This window comes from Corapipo altera, unplaced genomic scaffold (genome assembly GCF_003945725.1).
Source record: "Corapipo altera isolate COAL_440 unplaced genomic scaffold, ASM394572v1 61167, whole genome shotgun sequence".
Lineage (NCBI taxonomy): Eukaryota > Metazoa > Chordata > Aves > Passeriformes > Pipridae > Corapipo > Corapipo altera.
In genome coordinates, this window is record NW_020884949.1 from 1,707,558 (window position 1) to 1,718,305 (window position 10,748).

The 10,748-nt window shown below is 39.8% G+C and overlaps 1 long non-coding RNA gene across 1 annotated transcript; it reads right to left on the minus strand.

Annotated features, from left to right (window-relative positions):
- Window positions 1-3,612: 3,612 nt before the first annotated feature.
- On the minus strand, window positions 3,613-4,179 carry LOC113956404. The gene is made up of 2 exons (XR_003530838.1): window positions 4,121-4,179; window positions 3,613-3,860 (listed from the first exon to the last, which is right to left on the minus strand). It is a non-coding gene; the product is annotated as an uncharacterized LOC113956404 (long non-coding RNA).
- Between the last annotated feature and the right edge of the window lie 6,569 nt (window positions 4,180-10,748).

Consider the following 10,748-nt stretch of genomic DNA (forward strand, 5'->3'; position numbering starts at 1 on the left):
AAAGCAATGTCCAATTTATTATTTAAATGAGTTAACTTTTATACAGTTTAGTTTCTTTCGGGTACATGCTTACAACAAGGTGATTGGATAGTTCAGTCTGTGCATGCATCTCATGCTTTCGGTTCATTGGTTGTGGTGCTCTGTCCATGCAGCCTGACATCATACGTGCCACCCAAAGTCCCTACTATCGATCCGCCTTTAGGGGCTTTCCGAGATTCTGCAGGTGTTTCTTTATCTCCAGTTTTCCCACAACTTTCAACTATAAACACACGACTTTCTCATACCTAGCAACTATAAACATACAGTATTCACACAGCTAACAATTATAAACTCACATAGTTTCACACAGTCTGCAAGTATAAACACCATACAGCTTGCAACTTCCAAAGTTGTATCAAGCAAGGCCTACAAAAATGCAGGAGAAATTTTTCACACAATCCTGCTCTCCCAACAAGTTAGAGCAGTGGAAAGTCATGGAGTAACACAAATGTGACCAAATTTCATCCTGCTAAAAGACTGTACAGTGCTCTCTAGTCAGACAAGAATAGTTCAAAAGCTCGAATCACTTCAAAGGCTGAGCCACTGCAGATATTTTCTCATAGAAAGATGTCTCAAGGTGAACAGTTTATGTAGTCTTCTTACAACCAGTGCTGGAAATGCTTAAATTCCTTCAGTAGGTGTGACAAGATCATTCAAGTTAATTGAGTTTGAAATGAAAACCATTATTACACAGAAGAAAGTAGGTTGAAAGGGTTTGGTGATGCTTGTATTTTTAGTCATTTCCATTCAGTTTTAACCAAAGCCAGACTATTCCAGACACAGCTTAAGTAGTTTTCTAACCACTTAAAGATTCTAGTTTTATTCATTTTTGGGAAACTCCATTTCAGTGGTATACTGCCATTTTAAGGGCTGTTAACTTTTAGTTCTCTGAGCTCTGGCTTTGCACTTTTCCTGGTTGCACCAGTAACCTCTTAAACCAATGTCTGCAGCCTACAAGCTGTTATTCTTCACATTTCAGTACTTAAAAACTTTAAATGAAATCTAGTATTCTTGTGCTGGGCTTAGTTTTCCATTTGTCAAACTGATGGCTGACTGAAGTGCGCTGTAGCCATATCCTTACTGTTATAAAGTATTTTGAAATTCAAAGAAAAGAGAAAAATTAAAACTAAGCCTAGTGCATGTACGTTACATATCTAATAATATTCTTGAGCTACGGGTTTGTGAAAACTCATGACATCTTAGATGCAAAAAGGTAGGAGTGCAATATGGAATCTCTTTTCATATATAGTAGAAAGACTAATCATTGAAATACCTAGACACCAATATTATTTTTATGTAAATGCATACAGATAGCCTGAAATTTATCTCACCAGATTGTGTAGTAAAAGTCTACACATAACTATGGATTGATTTGTGGCTTTTTAAAAATTAAATTACCATTTGTCTAAACTCAGTTTGTGGTTTCCAGGATGCATTTGCTTTGGAATCAGAAGAAGGAATTTCAATCTCACATGAAAGAATTAAAAAATATTTTTTGTGTGTCTGGTGTTATTACAAACCTGTAACTTCATGCTTGGAGATGAGCTGAAAAAAATATCTGCTTGATACTTCACGTATTAAGACAGAAGTTTAAAAATTCTGCTTTTTAAGACCTGCTAAACATGGATTGAGTCTAACATACTTCCTACTTGTGTGAAAAGACAATTTGATCCAAACTGTAATATGTTAATGTATTACTGATTTTTGTTCCTATATGTCAGAGCTTTTTTATTTAATCAATCATTTTAATTGTATTTTAAGTAATTAAGTAAACTACTGATTTCTTGGATACTGTGCTCTGGAAACTGGTCACATATCTCTGTTGGTCCACCCAAATGCATCACTTTATTACTTTATCAGGTGGACTTTGTTAATGAGCTAAGTGGTTCTCCTATTTGAATTTAAAGAACAAAGCTGAATTCTTTTGCTTTCCATATCAAGCCTGCAGACCTCATTGCATCCCCTATGCAATTCTATTTTTTGTGTTGACCGGACCCTAATCACTGTAGGGTACAAACAAACCTTTTGTGTGTGTGCGTGGTGGCTACACAGACAGGCTTTGCCAAATGCAACCGGAGTCAAGAAAATTGAAGCTAAAGAATTGTACCCAGTCTCTCAATTTCTGGTTAAAGAATGCAGCTATAAGATAGCACCAAAATTACTTGCTCACTATAAAATGAGTGAATTTCTTGACTTGAATTTTTCATAGCTCTCTAATGTAAAAATATGTACATACTAGAGAACAAAACCTAATTTGTAGAACAATTATTGATTCTCCTAATAAAAATATATGTAAAATTTTCCTGTATTAAGCAGTTTATTAAACATAATCACCTCAGTTTACATCAATTTTTACCCTGTGATTGCAGTAAAACTTGTTGATTTTGATGAAAAAAAGAAATCCAGGCACTTTGCAAAATTCTCTTAATTCTCTAGTAGTTTACCTTTATTTCACTAGAGAGGCAAATATTTCTTTGACTAGTTGAGTAGTATTCTTGTAATTTAACTTGCACTGGATGCAGAGCAGGATGTGTTACTAAGGGTATTACCAATTACAAGACTTCCAGACTCAAAGCGGAAGTCCAGACATGATCTGAAGTCAATATAGTGTTTCTACTACTTTCTGAAACAGCTTTTTTTTTTCCTAAAGTATGTAAGGTTATAAATAAATACCTTTCTATGTAGCCTGGGGGATGAAGAAAGAAATGGAAAAGAGAGAAAAGAGCCAGAACTTGCTTAGGTTTATAGTTAGTCATTTCCTGCTCCCATACACTTCAAGATACCACTCTCCTTAAAATAAGATAAAAACATTCTTTTTGCTAATTTAATTTCCAAGCTGTCTACCAATTACTTGGAAGGATGAGTTGGTTCTCATTTTTAAAGGCAGAACAGATACAATTTGTAGGCAAGACAAGTCACTGCATTGTCAGTTGCCTTAATTTTATTGGCAAATGCAACCATTTGACACAATCCTAACACAGCAGACAGTTTTCATGTTCAGTTCTGCACTAGAGTGGATGATTCTAATAGGACTAAGTGAAAAGGAAGGTTTGGCTGGTTTTTTTTCAAGCGTCAAAAATCTGGTAAGGGCAGGCCATATAGGTTTAATATAGTCTTCCACTCATCTTCCATCAGGACCATGCACACAGACATGCCCTTCACGTGATGAAACGCACAGCTCTGCTTCACCACAGGTCTGGAAAATACATTCTTTTCTGCTGTACTTTTTCTGAAGTACCTGTTAATATTTGTGTTCTCATGCAGAGGCCTTTTGAGAAAGAGAGTAGACCATGGCCAGTATGAATCGTTCTAAGGAACCGTGTCAAGCTTGGCTGTCTTAGAGTAAGCAGAACACAAGATGCAGGAAAACCAAGAAAGATACTAAAGGAAAAAGTAAGACTTGCACCATAAAATGCCTATTTCCCGTGGCAAAATGTAATACTAGCATGCCCTTATTTCTCACTATACCCATTCACTTCCATGTTTCCAATACTGTCTCTGTGAAAACTGTGTCTAAATATCGCACCTCTTTCTCAGATTTTTTTTTGAAAAACATAAACTGAAGATGCGTTGGATTTGGATAGAGACTTTTATTTCTTGCAGAGTATTTGTGGTACACCACTTAGAAGGCTAATTAGAGTTTTACATTGCGTTGTGTAATTGCCTTTATATTTAGGAGTTTTTTGCAATTTTTGTTCTCTTCCCATCATGTAAAAGTAGGAAAGGGTGAATAAAAGGCCTTGGAGTTCCTTAAGCATCTGAGCTTCTGCAGTGATATGCTTGCCTCTAGGGACATCTTCCCACTGGGGAACTTGCAGGACCTGCATAAACTCAGAACATTAAAATTTATGAACACAAACATATTTTTCAATGACAGAGTAGCCACAGGAGGATCTACACTGATGTAATTCCACTAGTATCTTTTTTTCTAGGTGGACAAACTCTAGCAATGACCCATTGTTTACACTCCTTCATTAAAAGCTGTTGGCTCTTCAAGCAATTCCACTCTATGGATGATGGCATCTTTAGAGAACTCACATTAACCAAGCACTGAAATCTCTACTTTCTTCCAGTTGCATACCTTTTAGAAGCTATACAGTTTTCTATCAGCAGATGGCCATGTCGTTTTACAGCTATTTTCCCCTTCTGATTCTTTGGATTAAATGTTAGAAAGACAAAAGATCATAACCACCCCAATGTGATCTCTTTATGTATTTCTGTCTTGTATTTCCATCACAAGGTCAGCTTTCTTTTAAAGATTAGTTAGGTAAGGTTTTTCTGCAGGCATTCAATAAATTTTAAGTGTTAACTGCAACATTTCTTAATGATAAAGTTATAGCTAAATATTAATAAGAAAAATCATGGTCAGGTATTAGTACAAGAGGACTGTTAGCTGCTTTCAGATTCTTGAGGTTTTTCAGAAATCCATCTGAAAACAAAGAAAACCCAGGAATTTTCTTTGGTATTATTCTGCTCTGAACTGTAGTAGCAAAAAGACTTTTCAAAAAACTGTTCCTCACACAAGTAAAATATCTGGTTGGTAATATACTCAGCTGTGATACAGAAAGCTTTGATCTGAGATCTGTGGTTCCTGCTGACAGCAGATCCTATCTCAGGTCTAGAAAACTTCCTTAGGACAACACCAAATCCAGGAAACATTTATATATATATATATATATATATATATATATACACTTTCTTTTTAGAGTCACGAGCCATTGGTATGTGGCACAGTGTTTGCTTTAAATTCTCATCAGGGAATGCATTGTTGCCATCATTCTGGCAGCCAGCTCACTATTTAGACCAAAAGATGTTGGCTAACAAACACTTAAATTCTTACAATACATTTTCTCAAAAGTGGTGGCTAACAAGCCCTTAATTTTATACAGTACACTTCAATAAGTTCTCAATTCCCACAACACACTTCTCAAAGGCTGGCTACCAAACCACAACACGTGACCAAAGGTGCTGGCTCACAATACACCACTTCTCAAAGATGTTGGTTAACAAGGCAAAACACACCTCCACAAGCTCCCCACTCCCACAACAAACTTCAATACAGAGTATGGAGTAGAACATGATAGCCACACTTTGCCCAGACAAAGCAAGGGAGGAGAGCAATAAAGGTGAAAAAGAGAGAAAGAGAACAAAGATCACCAGTTCGTAGATACCGCATTCGTCCTGCCACCTGGTGGACCAGAGCTAGGCTAAAGAGTGTAAGAGAAAGAGAGAAAAAAGTCAGTGAGGGAGTTGGATCTGCTTTATTTTATAGCTAACCTGGTGCATGTCTCTTATGCAAACTAGATTTTTTGTGTTTATGCTCATAGACAAACATATTTAGAGAATAGTTTCCCTCAGAAGGATAGATTGGATTATGGCACTTAGTGCCATGGTTTAGTTGATATGCTGGTGTTAGGTCATAGGTTGGACTCAGATGATCTCAGAGGTCTTAATGATTAATTCTGTGATTCTTTGATTCTCCATGTTGTTACATTGTTCCAACAAGTCAATGTCCTTCCTGAGCTGGGGACCCCAGAGCTGTGTGCAGCACTCCAGGTGGGGTATCATCAGAACAGAGAAGAGAAGCAGAATCCCCTCCCTCAACCTGCTGGCCAAACTGCTTTTGATGCAGCCCAGGATACGATTTGCTTTCTAGGTTTTCTGGCCAGGACACATCTGCTGGCTCTTGTCCAGCCTCTCATCCCCCAGCACCTCCAAGTCTTTCTTGTCAGGGCTGCTCTTGATCTGTCCATCCCCCAAGCCTTTACTGATACCAGATCACCTCAGGTTATATTTCCCAACTGCCTTCAATGGAGCCACGTAAGCTACACAAGTCATGGTGCACTGTACATTTTGTTTACGGGGTGATGTCTTCTGAAAATGTGGAAATCATGGGTTTGCCTTCATGTTAGCATATCTGGGCTTACAGCTGCCAAACGGTGACAGCTGAATACTCACAAGAGCTATTTTTTAAGAACACAGAAAAGCAAATAAAGGAGTATGTCAGTTTCAGCCGGGATAGAGTTAATTTCTTCCCAGTAGCTAGTACTGTGCTGTGTTTTGGATTCAGAATGGGAATAATGTTGATAACACACTGATGTTTTGGTTTTTGCTAAGTCGTGTTTATCGTAAGTCAAGAACTTTTTTTTGTGTCTCATGCTCTGCCAGTGAGGCAGTACACAAAAGAAAACCTGAGAGTGAGTACAGCTGGGACAGGTGATCCAAACTGGCCAAAGGGATATTCCACACCATACATCATTATGCTCACCATATAAACTGGGGGATTTGCATGGAAGCAGAGTTGTTCTGGGTTCAGTGACAGGGTCTGGCATCAGTCAGTGAGTGGTGAGAAATTGTATTATGCACCACTTGTTCATTTTTTTATTTTCCCTTTTAATTATCATTAATATTATTATTTACTATTATTATTATATTTTACTTTGTTTTCAACTGTTCTTATCTCAACCTATAATTTTTACTTTTGACTCTCCTGCTCATTCTGCTGGGGTAGGGAGAGAGAGCAGGGGTTGAATGACCTTCTGCGCGATACCTAGTTGCCAGTTTGGCTTAAATCACAAGGAGGTAATTCCCTTGGTAGATTTTCTAAGCTTTGCTGAGTTACTACAAATTTCGACTTTTCTATTACAGATCTCTTTGGCAAGCTAGCCCTATTTCCCACTCATCTGTGACAGTGCCCTTCTCTCCCTTTATGCTTTAAGGAACTCCACCATAGCAGAGAACTTTGCCGTGACCCTTTCACCCCTTACAGCATTTGTTGGAAATGAGCTAAAAGTTTCTTTGTAAAAGGGGAGGAGGGGGAAAAAAAGATAGTCAAATTACATCGAATAGATGTTAGTGTGGTACATTAAAAGACAGACAACTCAATATTATTAACAAATTAAGAGGACTGAAATAAACCACACTTCTTATAAAATACAAGTCTGTTATGGTTTAGCTACATTTATTCATACCATTATGTGGTTTTGAAGAAGCACGGAGGACGCCCCCCCCCCCCCCTCCCCAGGGCGGGGGTGGGGATGGAGGAGGGGTCCCGCTGGAAAAATGCTGCGAGAACTTAAGAGAATAAAGCTGCTGGCACAACGGTAGCTCGCTCTCTCTTTGTCCTGGGGCTGTGGCTCGGAGTAGTTCAGCATCCGACCACTGCAGCCGCCCCATGGGGACCTGCTGCGCTGCCGCCACCCGTCCGCCCGCCCGCTGCTCCGTGCTCCAGTTTCCCGGATCTTGCACCACTTCGGGGATGCGCTCGCCAGCTGCTGTGGCTTCCTTGCTGTAGCTGCTTCGCTGTCGCCAGCCGGGGAAGTCCCCTTTGTGTGCGCGGTGCGCTGTTCTGCCCACAGCGCCCCGGCGCCGCTGCGGCAGCGGCTGTGCCCGGGACCGCTGCTCTGAGGGGCCGCCGCCATTGGCGCCGCTCGCGCAGCTGCGACTGCCCCGGCTGTGCCGCGACCGCGTGACCGCGCGGGGGCTGCGTTACCGTCCCGGCGGAGCGGAGCTCACGGGGGGGTTTTGGTGACGTATTTTTTTTTAAATGTTATTGCTTAATTGTTGTTTTGTTCTGTTTCGTTCTCCGTTTTTAGCAAAGTTATTACGCAGTTTCCTACTCCATTCGAACACTTCATAGTTTCAAAAGTTTTCGTAATTTTTGGGGGGAGAGGACCTTCCATCGGAGGACCCGCCTCCCGGGACACGCTGTGAATAAACCAAGACAAGGTTTGCAGAAACCCAACCCCCTCATTTATTATGTTTTTAGCCCCTTGTTGTCTGCATAACATCTCGTAAGTTGTGAGGAGATGGTGAAATGTCATACCCACTGAGCAACCACCATTTGTTTCAGGGAAAAAAACCCAACCTGTCAATTCTCTTTGTATTTCCTATGGTCATCAATTATGTTCTTGTCTGGGAATTTTGCATGTGAGGCTGATTACTTATATGATATTAGACCAGTTTATGTTTGCACCTCTCCCTAAAGGTCTCCTCGTGTTATGCTTCTATGGGAAATGCCACATCTATTAGTGGTGACAGATGAAGGGTATTTCTGTTGATCAGGTAGCAACTCCAAGACCTTATGATACCCCCATCCCATGGGTGCCTGACTGAGCTTAGGCTGTAGCTGCTTCATGCCATTATGGCCCACACTGGAGGAACACCAATGAGGGAAACCCTACCACTCATCACACTGCTCTGTAGGGTCTTTTGTTATTGGCCCTTTGGTGATTGCTTAAAGGCAGGCTAACAGGAGCTCACCCTTGCTTCCTTGCTTCCTTCCTTCCTGTATTCACATTAGAAAATTTCCTCTGGCCATATTTTTATTTGACATTTTTCATATATTCAACAGCATTTACAAGCCACACGTATTTTAGGTAAAATGATTTTTAATTATCGTCAAATTCTCCAAAGAAGGCAACTACATGTGCATTTACTTAAATCTTTCTATTTCTCAGTTGCAGTTTGTCCTTCATTCGCTGCTCGCCTACTGTCTCAGATGGTGCCTTCTACTCTCCCTTGATATCAAATGGATGAAAACCTTATAAATTTTCCAAAATATAGAAAAACAACCCAAACCCATGCGGTCTGATTTGTTTTGTTTGTAACTCATAAGTAAGAATTTCCCATTTGGAGACATGCATAATCTGAGCACAGGCAAAAGAGCTAGCAAATCCAAATTTCTACTCAATTTCCCTAGCTCATCTTCAACATCTCTTCTCCTATTTGCCCACTGGACAGTGTGCCAGAATTAAAGGAGTTTCCTATTATGCACAAAGTATCAATAATCTTCCACAGCTGTCCAGCCAGCCAGAACCATAGGCTGGCTGGACAGGGAAGGCAATATAGTGTTGAGAGATTCAATTCTTTCTTCATTCAGTCCTTTTTCATGTGTATTTAGATTGGAAAAATACAAAAACTGCCTATCATAAAAATAGCTCAGTAAAATGACAATTTACTATATAAGACAACTTGGAAGAATTTATGACATGTTTTGAAGTGAAACTTCTCTAAATGTAAGAAACTATTTAGAAAGTTTATGGTCCCGTGCAGGATGGACTGAAATGATGCGAAAACTCAATACCAACCTAAGCGTGTTACGTGACAGGAGGGAGTTGAAGATTTTGCCTGTCGATGCCTCCAGAAAAGTCATGACCCTTGTGTCTGACTTGTCAGTCAGCGTCTCATAATGAGGTTGTTCACCAACAGATACACAATATCAGAGGGTGATTTGGCTGCCTTGGCGGGGGGAGGGAGGGAGGGGGGGTGCTCAGCCGACAACATGAAGACTCTTCAGTGGGCCCTGTCAAGGTATTATCGGCTGCTGGCAACTGAAAAGACTCAATCTAATAGTTCATGGAATAACACGCTTTATTAGTACCAATTGTGACAAGTTAATAAGATCTGTGGTCATTGGTGATAGGATCTGGCTGTAAAAATATGTTTAAAAGCAATCTACTGATATATATTAAGGAAGCACAAGCTCTAATCCTAAAAGCAGTATTTAACATGCCTAGAGTATAATTCTTACCCAAGGCACATCCCTGTAGGTAGAGAAGGTAAGCTCAGCCCGTCAACAGGTCCCAGCAGTTTCGTTGGAGTCATCTCCAACTTTCCCCCTATCCTCAACTTACTTTTGTATTATTTCTTTATGTTTAGGTGGAGCTTGAGTGGCTGTAGTCATAAATGCCTTTTGTTTCTGTTATGTGTAAAGTTCTCTCACCATACCTAGTGGAAGGGGGGTAGTTGTGGCTTGGCATCTGAAGAGGGGATTTCAAGGTGTTGTTAGCTCAGCAGTGGAACACCTTGATTCTCCCTTCCTGACAGGTACTGTACAGTCTCATGATCATGACAGTACCACAATGTTCCTCTTCCTGCTGGGATTTGAATGGAGGGGGCCACGTAGTCTCCACTTCATTCCGCTCTCTGTTCCCTTCATCTGAGCAGATGATTATCACTGTAAGGAGAGCATGTGGACCTCATTCCATCCAGTTGCAGGTGCTTTTACCCTAGAATTCTTACCCTCCTCTAAATTTTAACCCTATCCATCATCCCACAAAGTGTTTTAATTATACAAAACCAAGCAGGGATCTCAAGTAACGCCATTTCTAAAAATGTGCTAGGGAAAACTGGAGATCCCATACAAGCAGGATGCTATAGTATTAAATTGGATGCAACCAGAATTTCTATGGAGAAATACCACTGCAAATCCAGAAATGCCAAGGTACTGTATGGTGTCAAACTTATGAGTGTTGGTTTAATTTTACACTGGTTGAACCCCTTAATTTGACATGGCTGTAGCATATTGGATCGTGGATTGCCTTAACTTTCTAATTTCCTGTAATTGTACCACTGAAATTCTGATACAGCAACATTCTCTGTATAAATACCCTTGTTATGTCTTGTCCAGCCAAATACTGTAATAAGAAGCCAATTATGCAATGGTATAAAGAGACACTCTGGAATGATACAAAGGAAAGTCTGTACTGATAACTGATGAAATAGCAAGTTGAGAATCTGATGGCATATATTCTCTAAAGTAATTCTAATTAAAACAAAATATGGAAGTTTTAAATAAAATATTTGAAACTTCCAAAGGGGGGAAATTGCTGTCTTCAAGCTGAATTATCTGTCTCCAGGCTGAATTTTCTCACCTTTTTTAAATGTAACTGATGTCATCAGGTAACTTCTACAATAGAAGTTACTTA